The sequence below is a fragment of the Rattus norvegicus genome, chromosome 10 (genome assembly GCF_021556685.1).
Source record: "Rattus norvegicus strain SHRSP/BbbUtx chromosome 10, alternate assembly SHRSP_T2T, whole genome shotgun sequence".
NCBI classification, from domain to species: Eukaryota; Metazoa; Chordata; class Mammalia; order Rodentia; family Muridae; genus Rattus; species Rattus norvegicus.
In genome coordinates this window covers 100,172,340-100,199,102 of record NC_141543.1, presented here as the reverse complement: position 1 = coordinate 100,199,102, position 26,763 = coordinate 100,172,340, and the positions used below count along the sequence as shown (strand labels likewise).

General features: G+C 49.6%; 1 long non-coding RNA gene across 2 annotated transcripts; it reads left to right on the top strand.

The window, feature by feature from the left end:
- Positions 1-795: 795 nt before the first annotated feature.
- On the top strand, positions 796-18,864 carry LOC120095199 (uncharacterized). Of its 2 annotated transcripts, none has more exons than XR_015632206.1 (2): positions 796-1,135; positions 18,575-18,864. It is a non-coding gene; the product is annotated as an uncharacterized LOC120095199 (long non-coding RNA). The 2 variants fall into 2 exon arrangements; XR_015632207.1 differs by lacking the exon at positions 796-1,135 and adding an exon at positions 9,094-9,247.
- Positions 18,865-26,763: the final 7,899 nt, after the last annotated feature.

Here is a 26,763-nt window from a genome sequence, read left to right as displayed (position 1 = left end):
AGGGGTGGGGGTGGGTTGCAGTGTGACCTGGCAACAATTAAAGTGTGTTTGAAGCTCTTCAAAGGCTTCTTCTGGACCTTTATAAAGTATATCAGAACTCTCCAAAGAGATTATGAAAAGAAAACCAAGTCATTTGGAGATCGCACTGATTACGAGAGCGGGAGGGAGCCCATTCAAACCCCACCTCTGCCTAAATTCCTCGTGAAACCTCGGTAGAACTTACAGTTTTAGAAAGTGGGTATTGTTAGTCAGCTGCTCCTGAGCTGATCTCACTGGAGGGATGCGGGACCCGAAACAAAAGATGCTAAGGAGGGTATCTCTGATTTAAATGCAGTGTTAAAAACAGAGGTGGAAGTGCTAATACTTGGGTTGATGATCTTAGGGAAAACAACTTCCGAGTGCCAGTCAGAGGCAGAGACGGAGCGGGGCGTGGCCCAGGAAGACTTTGAGGACGCCTTTGTTATTTGATGGTTTTTTTTTTTTTTTTTTTAGAAGAGTAAGTTCCTTCAAACTGCATACTCCGAATGGAGAAAAAACAATTGTCTCAAGGTCCCTATGGGTGAACATCATGGTTTTCTTAGCAAAAACATTAGCTTCATAAATGTGTGCGCTGAGCCTGACCTCCTGTACTTCCTCAAAAAATAATTTCACAGATAACTTTAGGGCATTAAAAAAATAGACTAATTATTGAAACTATAAAACCTTGCTCAACGAGTCATCCCGGCATTAAAAGGATGTTGTGTGTGTGTGGCGGTGGGGGTGTGTGGGGTGTTGGTTAAGTGGCATAAACATAAACAAGTGTGCCCAGCTTTTCAGGAAAGGAATTCTGGGGCCGGACTGGCGAGGAAGGCAAGGTGGCGAGAGAAGCTTAGCCGGCGATACTGGCTCCCTCTCGCCAGGGTGGATGGCCCCTTTCTACAGACTTGGAAATCGATGTGTTCGGTGTTCTAACTCTGCCTGCCTCGGTAAAACCAAGAATCCTCCGTTTAGTTCACAGCTCAGACAAAGATCCTGGGTCTGTGTGCCAGAATTTGGTCACCCGGGCACTGGAGGTGTGGTGAGGAAGCTCCCTCCCTGTGGGCGTGCCCGGTCCAGGGAGGGATCAGAGTCTGCAGGACGTTCCCGAGGCACAGAGGTGAGAGGCCCCGGTGTCAGACAGCTCCCTGCCCTGGGGGTGGGGGAGGGACGGGTCGGTGGCCAGGTGCTGTATACTTGCAGGGCACCCTGGGGACACCCCCAGCTGCTGGATCGCCTGTCGTGGTCAAGACTGAGGAAGATGCCCCACAGTAAAGCCCTACCACCCAGGGAGAGAGTGTGAGCTGGGTAGGACGTTGGAGGTCTCCGGTCTAGTTCCACTTTCTCTGGCGGCCACCCACTTGGGGAAGGTCATGCACCTGCTTCACCCAAACTGGGCTCATCTTTCACTGACGAGACCTTCCCTAACCCTAGAGTCTTGCCCTTCTCTACCCTAACAAAAGCAGACTTCCTGTCTTCCCCTAAACCTTCTCTGGAAGGGGGGGAGGGAGTCCCCTCCTCTGAAGGCGCAGGTGAAAAGGTGGGGGACCTGAACATTCTTAGGCTGCTAGTTCTTCGAAAGATTGGCCTGGCCATTTCCTAAGGAGTCTGGAGCTGGGAGGGAAGTAAATGCCTGATGCTGTGGTTGCCCCCTGCAGCCTGCCATTTGGATGAGGGTGTGAAGGAGACCATCAATCACCCCGTGGCCAATTTTGGGGTGTGTGTGTGTGTGTGTGTGCCAGGGGTAAGGGGTGGGGTGGACTAAAAGGGCACTAGATATGGCCCTGAGAAGCTGAGGAGAGGCCAGAAAGCCCAGGCCAGCGGATGTGCTGCCTTTTCTAGAACGCTCTAGAAATGGGCAAGGCTACTTTGAGAAGGCTTAGAGCAGTGGTTCTAAAACCTGTGGGTCCCGGAGGGGTCACCTCCTGAATATCAGATATTTGCATCATGAGTCCTAATACTAGCAAAGTTAACAGTTATGAAGTAGCAACCAACCAGTGTCATGGTTGCGGGGGAGGCGGTCACCACAGTGTGGGTAACTGTACTAAAGGGTCACAGCCTAGGAAAGCCGAGAAGCCCCGGTTTTGAGAATGTGAGCCCAGGAGGTGGTCCCTTCCTGCTTGCCCTCCTTCCTTCCCTTCCTTTCATTGTTGAGATTAAGGAATTCACCATCTTTCTGCCTCTGCTCCAACACCGCACCCCACACCTGGCAGGAGGTACTTTCTTTGTGTGAAAATGTAACTCTGTGCCCAGCAGAGGGGCTCAGGGTTATGCATGGGAGCTCTGGAAGGGGGAGCCTGGCCCCTGTGCAGAGCCTCCACCATTCCTCTATGCCTTGGTTTCCCTGGTGTAAAATGCTGGGAAGCTTGACTGTTAAAGTGAGGTGTTTAGGGCCCAGCCGATGTTCTGGGGACACTAGGCTGGGATTAGCCATCTTCGAGAAAGAGAAAAAGAGCAAAAACTGAGGGTGTCATCCTGGCAGGGTTCTGTTTCCCCACTAGAGATACTCCTCCAGGGTGTTTTGTTTTGTGGGTGGTGGGAGGGGATCCTCCCTCCTTCCCTTCACTTTAAAGTGGAAATTAAAAGGGTAGCTTGAAGTGATGAAGGGGTGGTGTCCAAACAGACATCGATGTTCCCAGGGAACATTCTCTCCCCCCCCTTCCCCCCCAACAGGGTTTCTTTGCATAGCCCTGGCTGTCCTAGAACCTGCTTTGTAGACCAGGCTGCCCTCGAACTCAGATCTACCCGAGTGCTGGGACCAAAGGCATATGCGCCACCATAGCTGGCTGGCAACTTCACTTCCTGAAAGCAGCCAGTTCTCAGCTTCCTTCCTGCTACTGAGTGGCTTCCCAAGGCGGGGGGGTGGGGGGGGAGCGCTTGGCTTTCATTTTATCTTTCTGTGGCATACTGCCAGCCTTCTTATGCTTTGCCTGCCTCCAGCTTGGAGTTGCACCATCCCCACCCCCACGGCTCGCAGCCATGATCACGGAGGAGACCTTTCTGCTTTCAGCGTGCTTATGATCTGTATTTAGGATGGAGCCAGTCCCAGGTGGGAAATATTCCAGGTTGGAAAGGAATTTGTGTCTGTGTTCAACGTGAAGGTTTTATTTTTTGTGTTTATCCTTCCCCGCAAACAACACAGCATTACAGCCATGTGCATGGCTTTTGTGTTGTGTTAAGTGGTATGTCCGTTTATTTATTATTATAACTATTATTACTATTATCATTTTGAGGTAGGTCTCATGTTTCCTGGTCTTGGTCTTGGTCTTGACTTATGATGTAGCTGAGGATAACCTTGAACTTTGAAATTCTCCTGCTCCCACCTTCTGGGCGTGCGTGCCTTGGGACTACAAATGTATCCCAATCATATATGGTTTATCTGGTGCTAAGTGTGGAGCCGAGGGCTTTGTTCGCGCTAAACAAGCCACACAAAACTGAGTTAAACCCAAGCCTAGTTGTGTGGCCTCTTCAGCATCTGTTTCTCGGTCCATAAAGTAGCAGTAAGGACCAATAACCGATTCATGAAAACGTTACCTATATAAAGCGACCTTTAACCTTCTTACGTTTCCTGCACACCAAGCACACCTGGGCACGGAGATAATACAGTAGGAATAGGGACCGTTCAGTTGCTGGCCCTGCAAACAGTGACTAGAGGCATGGACTGTGTTAAGCCGACCTAAGGAGCAACCTAGAGCCCTGGGCAGGGCGAGCAAATGCAGCCCAGTAAGTGTGGTCCCGGATGGAACCAGTATAGCCAGAGTCTTCTAAGCTGACCGCTCTGCAGTCTGCCCAGAGGGAAGGTGTGCCTGAGGCTTATAAGTCACATCCACCAGCAGAGCCCTCTGTCCTTGAGGCCAACTTTGCTCGGTCCTTGGCGCCATCTTCTCTCACAAACGGCAGCCCTGTCTGAACCTGCAGGGCCGAGGGAGCAGTAAAAGGACCATAAGGAGTGGGACGAGCTGGCATAAACCAGAGACACAGTCATTAGCAGTTCCCTTCTGATAAGAGCTTCAAGGGCTACCAGCAGACAGCCTGGTCCCTCCCTTCTCCCCCTCCCTACACGATATTTGAATCCTTACTTCCGAGCTCACAGGGGAGGAGGATCAAGGAAAAGAAGCAAGGGGTGGTGGCGGGAGCGACAACAGAGGGGTGCACACGGTTCAAGGGCAAGACACAGGCCGCAGAAGGTTCCAGGTAATAGCCCAGTAGGGACAGCTAAGGTGAAGAGATGCTTCCGGTGGGCTGGCCTTACAAATCACCTCATTCCCTTCCCACTCAGCCACTCCCCGGGGTAGACACTACTGCTGTCAAGTAACATTTCTGAGCTGTAGCCTAGGCCATCCTACAGAGGCAGCCCGATGCGGCCCATGATGCAGTCCGGAGAGTCCAGTGTGGACTGCCTTACTTAACACTAGGGATGCCAATATGGAGGCTGCATAATACTCGACCCAGCCTAGGGCCCCCCGGAGCACACAGGGGTCCTTAAGTGATCCCGTGTCCATCCTATACCCGAGCTGGTTCCTCAGTTCCTCTCGGTCCTTGTACAAGATGGACAGCAGCCACTGGCCAAAGGTGAAAGGGTCAGAGAGGAAAGGTGAGCCGTTCAAGGTCCCCCAACTGCCTCCCTAAGACAGAGGATTAGAACCGATGCCGCCCTGGGTAGGGCAAGCATTAGGGCAAGCATTCGGAACCGGAGGAACTATTGCGTAAATGTCCTTCCTCCTTGGGTGGATGGGCTCTGCTATTAAGAACTCATCTGCCTTGAAGGTTAGGGCTCAGGACTGCCCATCCTGGGCCCTCCTTCATAGACAAGAGACTCATTAGGACCCTGCTGCAGCCTTAGCACACATTCTTCTCTGACTGGCAGGACGTAGACGCAAACCCGTGAAACAAGCAGTGTGTCCTTGAGGCCTCAGGTTGGCCTTAAACTAGCCAAGGATGACCTTGAACTCCTCCTGATCATCCTAGGACTAGAACCAGGTCTCTGTGCATGCCAGACAAGCATTCTACCAAATGAGCTCCAAAATCCAGCCCCCGAGCTGCTGTTTTTAAGGACTGGGGCCAAAAACATAAGGAAGTGTTTTATTACTTTTTCCAGTTGGTTACGTGTTCCTACCGTGAGCGTGTATAATCAGGACCGTGGTGACTACCCAGGTTGGGCCCAGTGGCCTGTATTCCAGCCCTGGCTCCTGCTGTCTCTGTGACTCAGGCTGTTTAGGGCCACCCTGGACCTCATCAGCGATGAGGAAGGGTTTGGGTATCAGCGGCTCTGCCAGTCATTTCACCAGCTCCTGTCTCCTCGTGCTCCTTTCCCTCTGTAGGCCTCAGCTTTGAGGGAGGCAGGCTACCACCTGCCCATGTCTGCATGATATCTGTAGCCTGTGCTGTCTTGGTGTCGCCCGAGACTGGCCCCGGAAGGGAGAATGCTAGTCTGCGTGGCCTCGGGACTAGCTTTCAGTTCTGGAACTTCCAAGTGGAGGTTTGTGCCTGCAGTGCAAGCACGTGGAAGGCTGAGGTAGGATTGCCATGAGATCCAGGCTAACTTGGGCTACAAAGTAAGACCTTGTCTCTCTCAAAAAGCCCAACCAAACAAACAAGGACGATGAAATTTTTTTCCCCCAATATTAAGAGGCAGGGGCTTACCACCCATTCCCTCTCTCCCTGTGACCTATTCCAAGGAGCCAGCATATTCCCACTTATGAAAAGGACCCAGCTTCCAGTGAGCCCAGGATATCATCTCAAATGTTCCTGAAAAGTTTCCAAGTGTTTAGGTTAAATAGAAATGCAAGATTGGGGCTGGAGAGATGGCTCAGGGGTTAAGAGCACTGACTGCTCTTCCAGAGGTCCTGAGTTCAGTTCCCAGCAGCCACATGGTGGCTCACAACCATCTGTAATGGGATCCGATGCCCTCTTCTGGGGTGTCTGAAGACAGCTACAGTGTACTCATATATAATAAATAAATAGATCTTAAAAAAAAAAGAAAAGAAATGCAGGGTTGTCCGTAAGGGATTGCCTAAGCAAGTCACACGCACTTCCCAGGTAGTGATAGGAATGTTACAGTGATTAGAAAAATAGTGGAGCTGTCCGTGGAGGAAATGCCCTGAGATGTGCTCCAAACGGCAGGATACAAACTATAACCGAACGAAGCGAAATACACAGAAATGAAGATCCAGTGACGCCTTGCTTTTTCTTGGTTTTAATGTTTGTCTTGGCACGCTTCTTGGAGAGATAATGGCTACACTGTCACTGTGGCCCACCCCTGTTCAGACTCAGCTGACTGGACTGCCTCTGGCCACGTCATTCACAAGCACTCTACTCTACTCTGGCCAGCACCGTAACATTGAGTAGATGAGTCTATGGAGATGATCTGGGTTGATCTTTTTTGGGGGGCTCAGAAATATGAATATTTAAAAACAAAGATATTATACTCCAAAGGGCGGAGGCTGCTGAAGGGGACCAGAGTGAGGTGGGATGGATGGATGCATGCATCTGGGGACAACAAGCTTGAAGAGGTTAGGAAGAGACAGGAGTTAAGAAGAGACAGGTCAACAGAAAGGGGGTGGGGGGCAGCCATGGCCTGGGCGACTGCCTGGCTCAGCCTTTCTGGGTCTCCAACTTCTCATCAAGGGACTTTATTCTTACAACGCACTTCTGTCTCCCATGCTGTACCTCGAGTGAGTCCCAGACATTCTTGCAGGTGACAAATATCACTTACACTTTCCAAAATGTCTATGCCATCATCTTATTTTTAATAAGAGATCACCAAAGAGGGGACTCCACAGAATCTTTGGGTGGCCCTCCCATTTGGGGACGTTCTTTTGAATGAAAAGAAATTAAATGTTTCTTTCTATATTTTTGGAATTGCATGTTTGTCTGTGCAGACGTCAGATATGTGACTGAAGGTACCCATGGAGACCAGAGGCCAGACCTCCCTGGAGCTGGAGTTATAGGCAACTGTGAGCTACCTGATGTGGATGCTGGGAATCGAACTTAGTCCTCCAGAGGAGCAATGTGCACTCTCCCTACAGAGCTACCTCTCCAGTCTCTGGGATGTTTTCTTAGACCCTAATACAAATGCTCCTTAACCTTCAATGGAGTTCTAGCACAAGCTTGTGCTAAATTGAAAAATCCCAAGTCAAAAATGCATCAAATACACATGACCTACTGCATTACTCCCACCGCCCAGACGGGGGTCGAACTTGTGATCCTCCTGCCTCAGCATCCCTGGGAGTAGAATTATAGGCATGTGTCAACATGTCAGGTTGTAGCTGACGTCTTAACTCCCTTACCCTGTGCTCACAACTTCTGTCTGTCTAGAGCTGCTCAGCACCATGGAGCACAAAGCGTCTCTGTAGCGAGGCGCTGGATAGCTCACATGGTCCACTGAATGCTGTTTTCACAGGGAAGAGTGCTGGCTGCACTGATTTGCCTTCACACCATGGTGAAGCTGAAGAACCTCTCTTGTGAGGCTGGCATGGTCTGCGTTTAAAATTAACCTGGCCTGGTTTTATTTGTTTATTTATTTTTAGCCTGGATTTCAGAGGAACTACAGTTCAAGGCCCACGTGAACCTGTGCAGCCCAGGATCTCTCTTTAGGGTAATGGCATCACCCCAGTCAATGCTCACTCCACAACAGGGTCCTGTCCCACTTGGAATTATTCAGGTGTTTTTAAGACAGGGTTTCTCTGTATAACAACTCTGGCTGTCCTGGAACTTCTTTTGTAGATCAGGCTGGCTTTGAACTCACAAAGATCCACCTGCCTCTGCCTCCTGAGTACTGGGATCAAAGGAGTGCACCACCATGTCCAGTTTGGAATTGTCTTTGAAAAGCAGTATGATGTCCTTTGCCTCGTGTTGACCGCATTCTTAGACTGTAGTTGGTGGACTTGAGGTTCCTATATATTTTCTAGCACTACACACACACACACACACACACACACACACACACACACACACACACACACACACAGTACATGCATGTACTCGACCTGAACAGAAAGTGTGAAAAGTGTCCTGAATCTCAGAATTGCTATCTCCTGGGCACTTCTTGAAGTCTGTGATCTCCATACTTCCTGCTATTCAGATTCTTGGCCAGATGGAGGGACTTGAAAAAGGCAGAAGATGGCCTTGAATATTCTTCCTCCGGACAGAGCACGTAGAGCCAGGCTGCCTGTTAGCTATTTTCAAAACTATCCATTCATTTTTGGTGTGTATTCATTCATTTTTTGCTGTGGTGTCTGTGTGCAGTATGTGTTTGGAGGTGGAGGTCAAAGGTCAACAACACTCAGGAGTCATCCTCCTTTCACCAAGAGAGTATCAGGGACGGGAGTGGGGGGGGGGGGGTGGTCAGGGCTGGTGGCGAACGTCTTTACCTGCTGCGCCATCTTGTCAGTCCCTGCCCAAAGCTCCGGGGAGCTTCCTTCTTAACTGTCCACACTCTGAGTGGAAGAGGCCAAGGGCTGACAAAATAAGGGAAGGAATTGAAGCAGGGAAGGGAGGGTGTCAGGTCAGTCAGACCCAGTGCACCTTGTCCTTCCTCCCAGGTCTCCACCCTGGCTTCTGGGAAGAGGGCTGGCTTTCTTCTGCAGTCAGAGAAAACTGGCATTGGAGGCCTGAGTCTCTGCTTTTTGTTCTAGTGTCGCCACCAAAAATGTTGTATGAGCTTTGCCAGATTTTCTCAGCCTTCACAAACCTCAGTTTTTCCAACTGCTAAATGGGAATGAATTACTCCTGTTTTTTTTGTTTTGTTTTGTTTTGTTTTGTTTTTGTTTTTTTTTTTTTGTTTATTAAAGAAGGGTGAAATAAGAAAATGGCTACAGTAGGTGCCTAGAAGGCATCTTGTAAATCTGTGTTTCTGTTCATCTTGTAGAACTAGGCTGTGGTAGTTCTTCAGCTCTCTGCTCAGAGAAAATGGTCTGTGGTCCTGTGGGGCAGGTAGTCATCTTACAGGTTCCTCCATGAGCAGACCTACTGTGTGCTTTGCACACGATGGCAACTGGTAGTGCTGTTCTGGCCCCGGGGAAGTGGTAGGGATGGGCCTGGCTCTAACCTACTGGCTTTCTATCATGTTCTAACCAGGGCTCCCATCCTCTCCCAGAGGCTCCATTCAGAAGGTCCAGCCATGGAGGAGGAGCCTGGCAGCACTGGGCATGAGTAGAGGGGCAGGTGTGGGGTCAGTGGACCAACAACATCCAGGAGACCCCACCTAGCCGGATATCCAGCTTCTGATCAGGTATCCTTTCCCCACGAGGTGGGGAAGGAGCTGGACAGAGGGGAGTTGGGAGGCACTGGCCGGCCACCATTATTGGGTGAACCATCAGCCTCCTCCAGGGAAGAGACATGTACCATAGTAGCAGATAGGCCTGGGGCTGTTAGCCAGGGAGCGGGTGGCTTCTCTCTACTGGGTTGAAAATGGTGGCTGGGAAAAACATGCATCACCACCCAACCACCTCACAAGAGAATATAGCATACCGGCCCAGAGTCGCAGAAGGGAAGCAAGTGTTTTGAGTTTAGCTATTAAGCATAGTTTCCAGCGAGTGTTCTCATGTCTTGAAGTGAGACATATGAAAGCAACATGTGTCCGTGGTTGCAGGAAGGCAACAATGTCATCAACAGGAAATGCGGCAATTGAACACCGCTGCCTCGGCCCAAAGCTTAACTCTTCTGCTCATCCCCCCAGCTCGTCTGCGCGGAAGCGTTCTGCACGCCAAGGCCTCTGCCTCCCCAGCCCTTCCTCACCGGCCCTCTGGGAGCTCTCTGTGAGGACCCTGAGCATGTCTCTTACCGAACAATGAATGCTCTTGGGAAATGGAGGAGCCCTTGGGCCTCTCTCTCTGCAGGGCTTGCAGAGCCCTGCCTTCTCCCTCTGTGAAGAGGTTACACAGCCTTGGCTGTGGACCACAGCTAAGAGTTCCTGGCAAAGACAGTGCCAGCTGCTGGCAGGGGCAGCAAAAGCAAGGCCAATGTGCTGGTGCTAGGGAGGGCGGGTGGCGCCACCAGGGAGTCTGTGGGCCCCGGGAGATGCTGGCTTTGGGAGCTGCAGATGGAGGAGGCTAGGGGCCAAGACATCCCACTTTTCCTGCTCCTTATCCAGGACAGAAAGGGTATGTGTGTGCGTGCATGTGTGTGTGTGTGTGTGTGTGTGTGTGTGTGTGTGTGTGTGTGTGTGCGCGCGCACTTGTGTGCATGTGTGCATATGTATGTGTGTGAGTGCATATGTGGATGTGTGTGTGCATATGTGTGTGAGTGCGCATGTGGATGTGTGTGTGTAACTCTGTGTGTGTGTGTGTGTGTGTGTGTGTGTGTGTGTGTGTGTTTGCTGCCCCTGTAGCTGACCCCAAGGAAACACAGGGAGAATGGTGGCCCTGGCATAGAAAAGTAAAGCTAGCATCCCCAGCCTGGAAAGTCTTTCTCCTTTCATCTCTGCTGAGCACACTCTACTGTTTGGGGATGCCTGCCTTCTTGCTGGCTCTATAGACCACATGCAAATGATGCATAAAATCTAGACACCAAACAGGAATCTTGTGGCTTGGTGGGGTGAGAGCATCTGGTGTGGGCAGCCCTTACTATCTGGTTCCGGGGGCCTTGGGCAGTTCTCAGTAAGTCCATGATCTGGAGCGCTGAAACTCTGCGGGTCAGTTCCAAAGGTCTGCAGCTTAGCCCAAGGGGGTTTAGAGGAGCCCGGACTGAGGAATCTTGAAACAGTTGGATGGTGGGATCGTCATTACATGTAGATAAAACTGAGGGGCAGAGATATCTGCTTCTTCTCTCAGAACACACAAAACGACAGCAGCAGTGCCTTGGGTACATCCTAGAGGAAGGGTTTTAGTAGAGGTACGTGGGTCGGTATGCAGAAGTAGACCTATCTGGGTTGTCTGCACTCCTGTGTCATTAGCCTGCAGTCCATAACAAAATGTCGTAGTCTAGCTGGGTTGCACAGTTGGAATTTATTTCTCATAGTTTGGAAGCTGGAAGTCTAAGACGAAGGTGATGGCCAATTTGGCTCTCTGTGGACATGGCGGACAGAGAGCCACTTCCAACACTGTGCCTTGTATGTGCACTGACCCCATCGCACTGGCCTACTGTTCTCCGAAGGCCTCATTCCCAAGGATTGGGGTTCCGCCATGTGCATTCAACCCATAATCCCATGTTTCACCTGACTCCCTTCAGTAGGTGTCTGCCTCATGTGGTGCACTGGCCTTGGCTCACGGGTGATGACAGTGGTGATCGTGGGCTTCGTTCAGCCTACAGGAGTCCTCCTTGTCCAAGAGATGGGCCCAGAAATCCAGACAACTTGGTAGCAGTGGCTAATGTGGCAATGGGCTCTGGGGCGTGAAAGGTCCTGAGTCCACCCTGGATAAGGGGACAGAGGGTCAAGGACAGCCCTTGGCCAGCCTGAGGGAACCTCTGGAAAGTGGAACAGACTGAGCAAAGCCCTAATGGGGGTGGGGGCGGGAGGCGGGTCGCAGACGGCCACACTGCAGGCTCCACAAGAGGCAAGGACTGGAGTTTGGCATGACCGGAGCTTGGTAAAGATTATGCACCGTCTTGGCTTTCCGGATAAATTTCCTTACAGTGGGCAGTGGGGTGCTACATGATCAGAGGTGAGCTTCTGGAAGCTCTCTACTGTGGGAGTGTAGGGCAGGGTTAAATGAGATAGGGTTCGCGGAATAGGGGATCGTGGGAGTCCTTTACAGTGGTCTGAGATGCTATTCAGATATTTTTATTTGATTGCCGCAACTTGGGTTCCCCAGAAACTGACCTTGGGGGTCTGATACCTTGTGAATTCTAGAAAATGGTCTCAGAAGGAAAAAGTAAGGACCTGCCAAGGGATGAGGAAGAAGAAGGGAACACAGGAGGCCGATAGGACGTGACAATCTCACAAGGGCACCTCTGGTCCACCCACCAGCACATCTAAGACAGACATCTAAGGGAGCTAGAGGCTCACACACTAGCATCTGTCACCACCCTGGGGAGGTGATAGGGCACAGGTGCTTCAGTGCTCTCTCTAGTTGCAGGCTAAGTAGATTCTAGTAGCTTCCACCATACATGCAGGATCCGAAGCATGACGACAGAGTGAGATAAGGGGGCAGGCAGTCCTTAACAGAGCCCCACAGGAGTCTGCCACCCTTACGAGGCTGCCTAAGGGGCTTCCCATGAACATCAACCTCAGTCATGCTTATCCAACCGGGAATGGGTGCTTGGGAAGAAACAATGGGTTTCAAACATGGCACGTTGGGGGTGGAGAGATGGCTCAGAGGTTAAGAGCACTGACTGCTCCTTCAGAGGTCCTGAGTTCAATACCCAGCAACCACATGGTGGCTCACAACCATCTGTAATGAGATCAGATGCCCTCTTCTGGTGTGTCTGAAGACAGTGACAGTGTACTCGCACAAACATGGCACGTCAAGGAAATCCCCAAACAGGCCATGCATATCAGCTCCATTTCTAGGACTGCAATGAGCTTGTAGCTCTAGAGACTTCCTTGGTGGGACGGGGCAAGGGCCTTCGCACAGATGGGGGTGCTAGCCCCCATACTGACCTCCCCAGTGAACTTGGAACCACATCAGTAGCTACCATAGGGCTTTGCACTGAGCCCATGCAAAGGCTACCAGTGATGTTTAAGGGAGCAGGAAGCAAGGTCCGAGCCCAGTCCACAGTGACTCAGGGTTCCTCATCTCCTCCAGCAGGACGGCTCTGCCCATCCCACACACCCTTCTGACTGTTAGTTACAAGGATGAAAAGTGGGATTCCAGTCTGGGCAAGTTCTCCAAGAATGTGTGAGGCGTGTTATAAACCCACATCATACCCCACATCCTATGTGAGTAATGTCAGGCGAGGGCAAGCAACGAGGAAAGGCGATGTTTGCTTCCCATTCTCTGGGGGCCAAAGACGCGGTGGCAGGCTTCATGCAAAGAAAGAGAAGTGACACTGACTGGACTTTGAGCATGAAGGCCGGATGCTGACAGAGACCTTGAATCTTCTCTGTAGCCACAGATATCAGGAAGGCATGGGGTCTCCACCCAAGATGCAATTAATCACAAGCATATGAGTTACGATTCAGACTGGAGGATTCAGAGAGATCAAAGGCAGCTATTCAAAGAGCCAGCTCCCTGTCCACCCAGCTCAGCATGTCACACACAGTAGACTCACCATGAGTCCTACCCCGCCCTCCAGGGCCAGGCCAGCCAGAATCATTTGGCTTCCCAGCTAATCTCTTTCCTGTTACCATGGAGGTAGGAAGCCCCCATCTTGCTCCTGGGAGATAAGCACTTTGCTTGATATCCTTACCTCACCCTGGCGGACCCTCCGATATGTACCCTTCTAAATAAACACCCAAGTCTACGTCTTAGTCATGTCTTGTTTGTCTTGGGCCCTCGAGATTGGGAGGCAAAAATCAGAATTCTGGTTGTACCCCCTGAATTGTTCACGGAACCCTCTGTCACTTGTCAGAACTGTGAGATCTGCCCTGTTGTCAGATCCAGAGCCCCACCTCCCTGTGGAAAACTGAGTAAGGGGATTGAGACCTTGTGGCTTTCTCCAGATTGTATGGGATTTCCCTGGTGCTTCTGCTGAAGTTCCTATCCGGCTGGATGACAAAGCTGCCTTTGCCAAAAGCTCTGATCCCTAAAACCTTCCAAGAGCAAGGTCCAGCTTCCTCTCTCTCCCAGAACACCTGCCAAGTGGGTCAGATTAGTGATGACCGGCTGTGTTTCAGTACTCATCTCCTGAGCAAGCTGAGCCCTAAAGGCTCTGAAGTGTGGCCAAGCTGAGCCAGTCAGTCAAAATGTCAAAGTATGACCCGGAATGCCTATAACTTCAGAACCCAGGAGGCTGAGGCAGGAGGGTCATGAATTTTAGACCAGTCAAGATCTTATCTCCAAAGGGAGAAATGGGACGGCTGGGGAGATGATTCAATCTCTAAAGTGCTTGCTGCCCAAAGGAGACTGGAGCTCAGATCCCTAGTGCTCACACAGAGAGTCAGGCAGGCAGCCTGTGTATCATCCAAGCACTGGGAGGCAGAGGGAGGATCCCTGGAGCTTGCTGGCCCTTGGATCTAGCTCTAGAGTCAGTGAGAGAGGCAGCCTCAAGAAATGAGGTAGAGGGGCTGGAGAGGTGGCTCAGCGGTTAAGAGCACTGACTGCTCTTCCAGAGGTCCTGAGTTCAAATCCCAGCAACCACATGGTGGCTCACAACCATCCTTAATGGGATCTTCTGGTGTGTCAGAAGACAGCTACAGTGTACTCATATACATAAAATAACTTATTTAAAAAAAAAAGAAATGAGTTAGAGAGTGAATGGGGAAGATACTGGAAGTTAACTGCTGACTTCCACACGCGTGTGTGGAATTCCATATGTGTATGCATGCAGATGTCCTGCGTGGTGCTCTCTCTGTGTGTGTGTGTGTGTGTGTGTGTGTGTGTGTGTGTGTGTGAGAGAGAGAGAGAGAGAGAGAGAGAGAGAGAGAGAGAGAGAGAGGCTAAAGCTAAATGCAAGGGTAGCTTACTTCAATATCTAGGCTCCTTTTAATATACTGCACAGCTCTGAACTATCCTGAGTTAGGACATCATACAAATAAAAGGCAGGTAATGCTTACATTCCCAACCTCCAGTTTCCTACATGGGCTAGTTCTGTCCCAGAGACAAGAATCCTGACCTCAGCATCATTGCTGACGAGGAGGTCTGGTAAGAGCACGCAGAAGGCTATGTGCACACAGTGTCCTGAGAGTATTTCTGGTGACTTCCATGCTGTCCTTTCTCTGAGTACATAGACTGCTGTGCATATACAGATTGTCAGATGGGCATTTCAGAAGTCTCATTTGATTCTGGAACACATCACACCACATTCCCCTGTGTGGGCTACGCTGACCACCATCCACCATAATTTCTCAAAATCAAACGGAATGCCGGGAACTGACCAAGCAAATATCACAGGAATAATTTGCTATGACGGAGAGATAGCAAGCGGGCAAAGTGCTTGCTTTGCAGGCATGCTAAAACCTAATTAGGCATGGCAGTGTGCTTGGGAGGCAGGCACAAGCAGATCCCATGGGGAGATGGTACCCTGCCTCTGACCGCCACATACACGTGTATATATACATGCACACACACATAAGCATATATGTGTCGACACACATGCAATTCCTAGAAGCTTTGTGTGGTGGTGGCAATACCTTTAATTCCAGCACTCGGGAGGCAGAGGCAGGTAGATTTCTGAGTTTGAGGCCAGCCTGGTTTATAGAGTGAATTCTGGGACAGCTAAGGCTACACAGAGAAACTCTGTCTCAAAAAACCAAAACCAAACCAAAACAACAAAACAAAACAAAACACCTCCAAAAGTCCTGGAAGATGAATGACATATGACCAACCAAGAAGAGGTGTGTTTTGTATTATACACACACAGTACAAGTGGTTTCGGGCTCGATTTCTTTCTTTCTTAGACTTTAATTTTTAAATTATGTAAATATGTGTGCATTTGAGTATAGGTTTGAGGCCAGAGGGCATCTGGGCATTGGATCCTGGAGCTAGAGTGCTAGGTGTTTGTGAGTTGCCTGTCATGGGTGCTGGGAGCCAAGCTTGGGTCCTCTGAAAGAGCAGTGTGTGTCCTTCACCATGGAGCAGGTCTCCAGCCCCAGGGAGTCCTTTCAACAGCCACAGGATCCCAGTTCTTTTTCAGGGGATACTGTGATCTCTGATGGTTCAGGAATAGCTGGTCAAACAGAGTGTCCTTTTCTGAGCAACAACAAAACTCTGGGTCTGGTGACATGGAACTGTAATCCCAGCCTTTGGGGAGGTCAAGACAGGAAGATTGTGAGACAGGCACCCCACAACTTCAAGAAGACCTGATGGAGCTTAGTGGCATTGCCTAAAATTGCACAAGACTGTAGATTCCATCCCCGGCACTACAACAGAAAACAGAAGAAGAGGAGGAAGAGGAGGTGGGGAGGAGGAAGAGGAGGAGGAAGAGGAGGAAGAAGAGGGGGAGGAGGAGGAAGAGGGAGAGGAAGAAGAGGGAGGAAGAAAGGACTGGAGTAAGCTTGACTAGCTGATTAGATCCCAGGTGTTGGGAAGTGCTAAAACCACAGGGTCACTAGCTTCCCAAGACAGTTATTCTGCAAGGGACTGGATATGCAGAGCAGGGGACATTTGCAGGACTGGGGTAGGGGGGCCTACAGGGGTCTCTGCAGGACTCATGGCCTCCCCTTGGGCCAAGTATGACATTCTACTCCAGGAGTTCCCATTGTAGTTTGAAGTCCTGCACAGACCTTTTGCCAGGACAGCTCTCATACTTCTCTAATGAAGGGTGGGAGGTTTGGGGAGGAACCGGAGGAAGGACTGCCTTTGAACCAGACCCTGAAATAGTCTCAGACCTGCCAGACCTCAGACCAATGCCTCTGAGACCTGAACACAGACCCCTGCCCTCTGCAAACATGTATGAAGTCTCGCTAGCTGTCCTGCACTGTGCCAGCTCCGGGTGATGCAGGAGGACTCAGGAAGTGCTCTGTGCAAGCCTAGGAGAAAGGGTGGGAGGCCAGAGGTATGCTGGCAGGGGTGAAGAACTCTAGGAACAGCCCCTCCCCCAATAGAAAAGCCAGGAAGGAGGTCAGAGAGTCCTGCCCTGCAGCCTGCGCAGGCAAGAGGCTTTAACTGCCCAGGGCAGCTGTTCAAGTGTGGAGTCCATTTCAAAGGCCTTTTGTTAAACTTCTAACAGCCAAAAGGACTGCCCGAGGCCATTCACTGGGAAGGCCTGGCAATTTCAGTGACCTGGAAGACTATCTCCCTCCAGCTCAGAAGAATGGGGAGCTCAGAGCTCTGCAGCCAACGCAGTAAATCAAGGACGGGGTCCTAAAAAGTCGCTATGACCAAGAGGAGGAGCCCCCCACCCTTTATTGAGGGCCACATACAGGTGTGTAGGGCAGGGCAGTGACTGACAGGCTGACCAGGATGCTGCTGCCTTTGTTCACGAATGCTGGGTCTCCCTGGGGCAATTCTCTAGTTCAATGCGGCCGTCCAACACCCACCCCCACCCCTGCCTTATCTGCTTGTGGGAGAAGGAATAGCAATGCAACCAATTTGCTGATGATTTTGGGGCTCCAGGCAAAGTCCTCTCACCTGTTTGAAACACTATCTTCTAACTCATAAGATAAAGATTTTGACCTGGCCACCCGGTCTGCTGCTCTGTGGAGGGAACCAGGAACATCTCAGATGTGCGTGAGAAGGGAAGTCCCTGAGCGTTGAAGTCTGCTTCCCACCTCTGTCCCCAGATAGGCACCAGACTTGGGTGGAAGTTTTCAAGACCGAGGCCCTCCCCTCCAGCACCCACAGAGAAAGGAAAACAGTGCTTTTCCCTCCCGGACCTCGCTCTTTGTATGCCTCTTCATTGATCTGAATTCTAGATTGCGGTCGCCAAAGGGTGGGCCTTAGCGGAACCTTAGATCTCCTCCCCTCCCCCCAAGGGCCGCGTAAGAGTTAGGGAAGAGCTGCGGCCGCCCTGGCTGCTGTGCGCATCCGGGAAGCGCTCGCTGGGACCCAGATTGATGGCAGGTTCGGGCCAGGCAGAGTGTTTGTTACCTGAAGCTCTGAAACCCATAATGACTCCAGACCGGCTTCTCAAGTCGGTGGCTACAAATGTTAATAAAATTAAAGCCACCTGAGAGTTGAGCCTGGCGATCCTTTGAAAGCAAGTCTGTGATGGGTTATTACCCTCAATTACCTAGTTGTCCACTCTCTTAGCTTGGGGTTAAACTCTTAAGTCTTCCCTTTGAAGTCATTATCCTTTTATCTATGACTGGACCAAGGAACTTCAGGACAATAATCAATGGAAACTTCATAAGAACAGAAGAACCAGGCGGGGGAAAAGGTGTGAATATCCCTTCAACTGGGAGCTGACTCAGGGCAGATGGGGGGGGGGGGGGTGGGGCGGGGCAGAAGACTCTGTCCTCAACATAAAAAGGCAAAAAGAAAGGAGTGTGTGTGTGTGTGTGTGTGTGTGTGTGTGTGTGTGTGTGTGTGTGTAAAACAACAACAATCCGGCAAGTAATTTTCAGATCTTTTGGAAAACGAAGAGAGAGCGATAATTTGGGGCCCGATCAGAGAGGTGCAGCCCTCATCAAAGGAGGAGAGAAAGTTAATGAAGCAAAAGACACAATTAAAGAATGGATTTAATTAGGGCTTTGATGTCTGACATGGTGCACGACACTTCAAGGGGGCAAGGGACTACAGCGCTCACGCACCAGGAAATGGCTTGTTAAAACGATCTGTCCCTCAAGAGGCTGCATAAGGAGGAGGAACTTTCATCCTGGCCTCTCCTACCAGAAGGAAAAGTCAGGCTCACAAGGAACGTAGCTAGCAGGAAAAACATCACCCCTTCCCCCGCCTCCAAAAATCTGGGTTCCTGGAGGCAGTGGCTGTTTCAGGATCATTATGCTGCCCGCTTCTCTGTAAAAAAAAGGGGGGGGGGGAGCATGTGAGAGAAAACCGGTGTGCGCGCGCTAACTAACGTTGGAAATGTTTCCCTTCTCCTTTTCATTTAATCCCATTTGGAACGCTTGTCTACACAGGGAAGATGAAAACGCCAGAGGAAGAGCCTTTCTCTGCAGTGGCATTGGAAGGTGCAAAGAGCTACCCCGGAAACGAGGCACAACTCGCCCGGCTGCCGGTGCAGGAACCGCTCCCACCCCGGACCCCGAATCCAGGATCCCGCACCCCGCACCCCCACGCCGCACACACAGTACACGCCCGGCCGGCGGAGGGCTGCCAAACTCACGTTTTGCCCTGTTACGACTCTCCCGATCCTCATTAAAAAAATAAAAAGAAAGAATAAAATAAAAACTCCCTTTATTGTGCTCAACATCTGGAAAGTTCCTTTCTCCATCTGCTCTGGGCCCTGACAAAGTTTTTGACCACAAAGCCAAAGGCTCCTTCTGTAATGTTGTCACAGAGCTGAGGGCGCTGGATGTCCAGTCCAGGAGACTTGGGAGGGGTCAGACAAGCAGGACTAGCGAGGTCTGCTGGTTGTTGGAGCTGGGAACCCAGAATCCCCCACCCTGGGTTCGGGAACCTGGGATTTCCAGTGCTCTGTGGACGAGGGCTCTCTTGAAGCAGGCCCCCTAGTCCGCGCCGGGTAGGACAGACTGCTTTGAGACCTCAAGGCTGAGGCTTAGGATATCCGATTGGAAATGAGCCTGTTGGGGTTTTGCTTCCAAATGGCCCCAGTCTTGGGGCTTTTATTTCTTATCCACACATTCAGCTGGCTAGCACTCTGGCGAGGGGGAGGGGTGAAGGCAGCAGGCTTGGAAAAGTAAAGAGGTTTATGTGAAAAGATCAAAATGTTTCTCATACTTTCTCCAAAGGCCCAGGGCTCTTTTCTCCCAGGGACTGAACTTTTTCTCTGAGAGAGTAATCCTTGAAAGCCTCGGCCCTCATTTCTTTTAGGTCACTCCTCCATTTCTTGGATTTAAAGGAGGCAGAAGGGTCACAGACGTGGGCACGCCACTCAAAGTGAACCATGGGGTGCACCCATCTATAGGAGGATTGGAACAGAGACTGAGAAGGGCTGGCCAGCTGAGAGACCCACATGCTCAGGCCCAGCCAATGAGAAGCCTTAGAAATGTAAACTGCTAAAACAACTGTTGGGGAGCTGGGATGGGGTGGGGTCGGGTGGGGTGGGGTGGGGTGAGGTGGGGGGATGGGGGTAGGGGGATGAGGGGCTGAGGAGGTGGGGGGTGGGGATGGGAGGGTGGGGGGTTGTCCCGAATTGTGAAGCTTTCTCACTCTTCACAGAGATGCTCACGAATAATCTCTTAGGCCAAGGTGCTCAAGAGTCTGGGATGTGTCTGCTCCCAATTAACGTGAAGGCTAACGTTAGCTTAACAGAAAACAAACATCTTCGAATTAAGCATAATTATTGCAGATCTGAAAAGGCTGCTTCATAATGTGATTTGTGTAGGCCCTGGAGGGAGTTGGAGTTGGACCGGAGGGTTTCATTTGCCTTCCTGCCAAGACTCCGAATGCTCAACATTCTGCGTCAAAATGAAAAGATTTAAAAAGCACCTTAAGCTTGAGTCGGCCCACGCCGGGCATCGTCGTAATCTCTCCTCACCGCGTGCTCCTCCACTTGAGAGCACCTTTCTAATCTTTGCACACTGCAAAGTAAGATGCTTGGGGATGTTTACAACAGGAGGGGGAGAAACCATTATGGAGGGACTGATTTTGAAAAGAGTTTGCAAATGCCCCAGGTTATTCTAAAATGCTTCTGAGAATGCATTGGTGTTCTCTCCTCCCAACAGGAGGATAGGACACATAAAATATTTTTAATTATCGGTTCAGGAAAAGCTAAGTCTGTCTTCTGATGTGCAATTTAGGCTGGACCCGACTGGGTAACAAGCAGTGCAGTGGGCTAGCAGGGTTTGGGGACCCAGGGTGGGTGGGGGGTTGAACACTTTAGGGGTTAGGGACTTGGTGGCTTGAATGTCACTGACCATAGTTTTCTTGGGAACGCATCCTTTGCATCTCAGAGGGGTTAGTTTGTTTATATGATGTATTTCTGCAGTTGGGAAAAGTGGGTCTTAATCAGTAGTTGGAGTTAAACCTGAATTTACCAAGAGATTTTTCCAGCAAGAGTTGCAGGCCAAACCCGAAATCTTACCTTAGAAACCTAGAAAAAGGCTTATCTTTCATGTTGCTTTCAGAGGCAAGCTTTGTGAGAGATGAGAGGACTCGTCAGGGACAGGCTCCTACTCAGGGTGGCTTTGCTGCAGGGCTGTAACAGCCCAAGGCCAGGGACATTTTCTTAATAAGTTTTCACCAGCACTTGGCCTCAAGCAGGAACGGGCCCTGGACAGCGCTCACAGAATCGCTGTGTTGTCTGGCTGGGGCTGGCAGTTTTATCTATCAGGTGTAATCTGAGCCTACGCCTGACTCTGCCCCACAGTCTGAAGGTAACTTTGCTTAGACAAGTCAAGCAGTTTCTCTACGCTTCAGTCTAATGGGCTGTAAGGGGAGAGAGGATGAGTCATGGCTTAGAGATGCTGTGGATGTTAGGGGGTGGTGGCACACTGTGGCAGGCAATGAGAATAGTCATTATTTTCCTGCTAATTTTCCTCTGAGAACAGAACAGGTTAGGATGGATTTCTGCAGCCTGTGACCTCTCTGAGAACAGGGACTGCTTCAGTTTCTAGCATGCTGCTAGGAGCCCTAGGCACAGATACAACCTTGTGGTTATGGACCATTAAAGAATTGCTGTTGGGGCCCAGAAGGTGGAGGAAACAGAATTACAGTGTCCTTTGCTTTACAGAGCATAGGATTGTTTTTTTTTTTTTTTTTTTTTTTTTTAAAAAGGATTGTTAAATGGAATATTGAGTTTTATTGAACACAGGTACCAAACTTAAGGGGACTGAACTGAATAGCGACACCTCCTGGTTGAGCACAGAAATGCAGCCCAATTCTATTAGGCATCGCAGACAGCCCAAAGAGGGAAAACCAGTTTCAGATGGGTGGATCCTTGACCCTACAATCAACAGACCAGGAAATGAAAGTGAACCAGACATTTTTAACTTGGGAGGCGTCCAACCCTAGCAGGCTGTCAACTTCTGACAGAACATGCCTTGGACTACCTGCCTGAGGGGGATCTGATATGACCAGGCAATTGTATGAATGGGCTACCTTCTGTCCTCCTAGACGTTCTGAACTCTGTGATTCAAATGCATGAAACGACAGGTGGGGCTTACTCTCTTATGGTAGGACCTGGGAGATAGGACAGGCCAGAAGATGGTTTTGACGCATCAAAACGGGTCAGAAGCGGATGCACTGTGTAGAGTAAACTAGTCAGGGAGGTTCGCACCATCAGTGGCTCTGGCCTGGCAATTTAAGTTGCCCAAGGATTCACTCTCTGTTGTTCCTGCTAGACCCTGCACATGATGTGCTTCTGTGTTAGCCATGGTGTCTGGAGGGAGAGCCATGCAGATAGCTTTCTGACTGCCTGTTTGCTTCCGCTATTGGTCCTGGAACACCTCTTGTGTGAGAAGTGTTGTGCTCGGATGAAGACTGTTAAAATGCAGGGGGAACAATTGTGTCGGGACCACCCAAGCAATTCAGTAAGATGCTTCATCACTGTTAGCTGCTGGATCTTGGCCAGGCCTCTGAAGTGCTTCTGTTGTTGTTCATTTGTTTTTGAGACAGGGTTTCTCTGTGTGGCCCTGGATGTCCTCATACTCACTCTGTAGGCCAGGCTGGCCTTGAACTCACAGAGATCCTCCTGCCTCTGCCTCCAGAGTGCTGGGATTAGAGTCGTGGGCTACCATCGCCCATGACATTTAAACTCTTTGTCAATCAGTTTCTCTCATATGGTGAGGGAGGTGGACGGAATCATCTCCAAAGCCCCTTGCAGACGGATATACTCTAGGCGACCAGATCCACACGGGGTGGGAGGGGCAGGTGCTGTTTCTGGTGTGAGCAACGGCCCAAGTGCAGAAGCGGACTGCACTGTCTGTCACAAAGCTGCTCTGCTACGTCGTCCTCTTCCCTGGGAAAGCCCTACTCCCACAACCCCAGCACCTGACCACGACTAGTACCATTCCACGCCTGTCCTGTGACACCAAGGGAGACAAGTTGGCCACGTGACAGCCAGCACCTTCTCTGGTCTCTGAGAGCACTGTGAAGGAAGGGGACAGCACGGCCATGAGGGATGGGAGAATATAGGCCCCGTTGCTTTCCCTAAAGCAGCCACACTGACTGGATGGACACTGGCAACTCTACCCAGAAGCCCCTTGCCTTTGTGGGGCTCCCGTGAATGTCACACTGGGGAGGTTTCTGGGAGCCGCTGAAGAGCATCTGTCCCCTCGGCTTTGGAGGAGCTGTTTGGGTGTGAGCCTCAGTGTCTTGGCATTTTTTTTGTAATTATCTCAGTTTTCCATTGAAATGGAAATGTCTTCCCACCTACCCGGTTTTCCTGGAACATCCTGTAGGGTAGGTCTTCTGTTGTTCTCAAAAAGAGGCAGCGTTTGGAACAGTCGGCAGTGGCTTTAAAGAAGAGTCAAGCCATCCATTCAGCTAAGTCGGAGTCAGCTCCTCTAGAAAAAAACTTCCCAAACTTCTTTGGTGTATGACATTTTCAAAGCAGAATTCATTTCTTTCTTTCTTTCTTTTTTTTTTTTTTTTCAAAATACCACAAGCAATGCATTGAGTTCGGGGAATACTGCCTGCCAAACTTCAATTTTTATATTTAACCTTTCTTCTTTTTTTAACGTCTTTGCAAAAAAAAAAAAAAAAAAAAAAAAAAAACATGCTTGAAACTCTTCAAAAACCTTTCAGCTTGAAAGTTTGCAGGAAAGTCTTAGTGGATGAAACTCTTAGCTCTCAACTTCCTTCCCCATAGCTTCCGTTCCTCTCCTTGCGTTAGGGAGAAAGATTATTATCGCCTGCTCACCGAAGAAGCCGGCATGTGGTGCTGGCTGCCGACTTGGACATACATACTTCTTGGATGATATATCATCAGCTTAAAGCCTAGCACAGGTTGGCCCTAGAGCTCAATCTTTCTACCATAGCCTTCCAAAGAGTGCTGGGATTCCAGGTCAACTTTCCTGTAGGCAGCTTCCAGTGTTTTCTCTAAGGCAGTGAGTGGTTCTCAACCTTCCTACTGCTGTGACCCTTTAATACAGCTCCTCATGCTGTGGTGATCCCTGACCATAAAATTATTTGTGTTGCTACTTTGTAACTGTAATTTGGTTACTGTTATGAATCTTAGTGTAGATATCTGTGGCTTTGACAGGCTCTGGGGGGTCGCGACCCACAGGTTGAGAAACACTACTCTATGGCATGAGCTCATAGTTCTGGAACCATTTGAGGTGAGAAACCTTAAATCCATGGTTAGGACCGAAAACAACATTGAACGCAGCACACTTGTGTCAGGCGGATGGTGTCCTGTAGTCCAGCTCTGTCTCTGGGACTGGGAACTGGCCTGAGAGCTGAACTTTATAGAGTAGAATCCTTGAGAGAATAGAGAAATTGGATTAGTGGTGATGTTCTGAGCATGGTGTCCTTTGGCTCAGAAAAAAAATCATCTTGTTCTATTTTTTTTTTTTTTCTGGGCCCAGCAAAGCACCCGCGCCCTAAACATCAGCCCTCTAATCTTATTTTCTTTCTCTCTGGCATGTATTTTATTAACCCATTTTCTCATTTACCCACTCTGAATAGCTCAGTGGGTAGCATCCTTCTTAGAAAGTGAAAACCTCCTTGGAGATGCTGCACTGGAGCAGAAATGCACACAAACCCCTCGCCCGGGCGCAGGGAAGAAAAGCCGCTTCTGTAATCCTGTCTGGTGAATCCGCACATTGTATTCCAGCCTTCCAGGACAGCGCAGGCCTGATTAAAACACTGGCCGTCGAGGAATGCAGCTCATAATAGGCTAGCGGCTTGTGAAGTGATTAATGTTGAGGTGGGGGAGAAATTCGGTCCTTCCCCAGGCAAATCCTCCCACAAATCTGCCACCTGGCAACAAGCTGCTGTGATCCAACAGGGTGGGCCTGAGTGCTTGCCCCGTGACCTGAGGTAGTCCTGCCACCATCTTGGTTTAATGACCATGGACAGCTACTTCCCCTCGCAGAGCCAGTGTATGAGGGCAACCCCAGGCCAGTGGCCAAGTTAGGAAGTGCAGGGCAGTTGGACAATGTTCAATCCTTTGTCGCCTGGATTAAAGATGTAGGCAGGACACCTCTGTTTCAAAGGCAGCGCTTTCTGGTAGGGCAGCTCCATTTCTTTAAGAAAGTATTTATTCATTCGTTTTTAATTAGTTATTCCTTTCTTTGTAGTTTTGGGGATAGCTCCATATCTGCCCAGTTGCCAATTCTCACTCCTGGTCTATCCAATGTTCCTGACAAGCTGAGCTTCCAGGAAGAGAGCACTCCCTCCAATCCAACAGACACCGAGTTCCTGTCACACACTGAGTGGATACCGGCTGCTGACACACACGCCCAATTCTTCATTTCCAACGGCTCTTCACTAAGGCGATGTAAGTTAACACCACCATGATCTAATCCTGGACATCCACCAGAAGAGCTAACATGAAAAAACAAAACAAAACAAAACAACAAACAAAAAAAAACTATAAACAACAATAGCATGTGTTGAAAAGGATTTAAGGCAAGAGGAACTCAGGATCCATTTTTGGTAGAAATGCAATTGATTCAACCACTTTGGAAACTTGTTTGGTAATACCTACTAAAACTACATGAACACATGTACGAGGTTTCAGTAATTCTTTTTCTAAATGTGTTTAGGATAAATGGCTGCCCATGTTCATTAAAAGACATGTACAATAAAAACCATAAAAGCTCTAACCTGAAAACAACCCAAATATCTATCAGGGGATTGTGATGGTTTGTATATGCTCACCCAGGGAGTGGCACTATTAGAATGTGTGGCCCTATTGGAATAGGTGTGTCACTGTGGGTGTGGACTTAAAGACCCTCATCCTAGCTGCCTGGAAGCCAGTATCCTGCTAACAGCCTTCAGATGAAGATGTAGAACTCTCAGCTCCTCCTGTACCATGCCTCCCCGGATGCCGCCATGCTCCTGCCTTGATGATACTGGACTGAACCTCTGAACCTGTAAGCCAGTGCCATTTAAATGTTATCTTTTGTAAGAGTTGCCTTGGTCATGATGCCTGTTCACAGCAATAATACTCTAAGACATAAGTTGGTACCAGGAACTGGGATATTGCTCTGATAGGCCTGACCGTGTTTTTGTTTGGAAGATTGTGAATTTGGGGACTGTGGATTTGGAAAGCCACGGAATGTTTTAAGTGGGGCTTAATGGGCTATCCTAGTAGGAATATGGAAGACTGTTACTTAGAGTGATTTGCATTGTGAGAACCTGGCCCAAGAGGTTTCAGTGAAGAACCTCAGCATGTGACCTAGAGACTGGTTTTGTGGTATTTAGGTGAAGAATGTGGCTACTTTTTGCCCTTGTCTGAAGAGTCTGCCTGAGGCTAAGGTGAAGAGACTCAGATTAATTGCATTGGCAAAGGAAGTCTCAGAAACACCCATCATAGACTTTGTTCTCTGGGTAAGTCTCATGAAGAACATTTTAAACAAGCATAACAAACTGAGAAAGGGCAAATATAAAATATATGGTTTGAGTATTAAAAGGGTACCAGGAAGTAAAGTGTAACTGAATCCTGTGTTCAAGGAGATAACATATTAAGGGAGTGGGACTTTGGGTCAAGATCCTACCTAGCTAAATTTGGATCTAAGCATGGTGATCTACACCTTTAATTCCAGGAGACAAAGCCAAGCAGATCACTGAGTTCAAGGCCAGCCTGAGACAGAGCAAGTTCTAGGTGAAGAAAAGCTTAAATCCAGGTACGGTTGTACACACCTTTAATCCCAGGAGACAGGCATGCAGATTTCTGAGTTCAAGGTCAATCTACAGAGCAAGATCCAGGACAGCTGAGCTTAAGCAATGAAGGAGCTGGAAAAGAGGAAGCTAGAGATAATGTAATAGAACAAGGGGGCCATGTTCCAGCTCCTGCAACTGACTGAAAACAGCAGCTTTGGCCATGTGACTCTGGCTTTAGAGTCCAGAGTACAAGGGACTACTGGGATAATTGATGCTGGTTAGCTAGAGCTAAAACATTAGTGGTGATTAATTAGAAACCAGCATCATTGAAGTGAAATCTTCTGGGAAGTGTTTTCTGAGAGCACAAAGAAGCTGTGTTCCAGAGAAAGCCAAGGTTGTACCTCATGCTGCAGGT